The sequence below is a fragment of the Lipotes vexillifer genome, unplaced genomic scaffold, assembly GCF_000442215.2.
Source record: "Lipotes vexillifer unplaced genomic scaffold, Lipotes_vexillifer_v1.1 scaffold150, whole genome shotgun sequence".
NCBI lineage: Eukaryota > Metazoa > Chordata > Mammalia > Artiodactyla > Lipotidae > Lipotes > Lipotes vexillifer.
The window spans coordinates 1,202,197-1,202,965 of record NW_006792921.1 but is presented as its reverse complement, the minus strand read 5'-3'; positions in this window follow the sequence as shown (position 1 = coordinate 1,202,965).

Here is a 769-nt window from a genome sequence, read left to right as displayed (position 1 = left end):
TGGACTGAGAGTGAGTATAGATAAGAAAAATATCTCTGCTATGAATGGGTACTAGAATTTTTCATATACAGTAGATGACTCATGTCTATACAAGGGGAAAAAACAGACTAAATAACAATCTTGTATTTTTGGCAGACTAAATGATTAACCATTTCACATCAGAGTCAATCTCAATCTAATCAACTGTATGGGAATTAGTCACTATAATGGAAAAAGTACTTAACTCAGAAGGGTTCATTCATTAATCACATACCAACACCCCAGAGAGATAATTTTTCTGCTTAAGTTCCCAAGCTTTACTTACTCATTCATTCCTTCAGCAGTTATTTGTTGAACTCTTACAATGAGCCAGGTGTTCTGTAGGACACTGAGAGTAAAAACACACTCCTTAAAATAAAGGAAATTGTAGACTAGAGGGGGGAAATTAAAAATAAATAACTCATGATCTAAACACTGATATGGACTTGAAAAAATTGCTATGGGGGTAGGGGGCAAAGGGAAGAATTACATATTCATTCTAGGGCAAGTGGAAAAATCTTCACGGAGGAAGTGACATCTGAGTCAGAACTTAAAGGATGAATTGGAGTTCATCTCAAAGTTCCCAGTGAAAACCAAAGCTTAAAAATCGAGGAGGTGGGGCTTCCCTGGTGGCGCAGTGGTTGAGAGTCCGTCTGCCGATGCAGGGGACGCGGGTTCGTGCCCCGGTCCGGGAGGATCCCACATGCCGCGGAGCGGCTGGGCCCGTGAGCCACGGCCGCTGAGCCTGCGC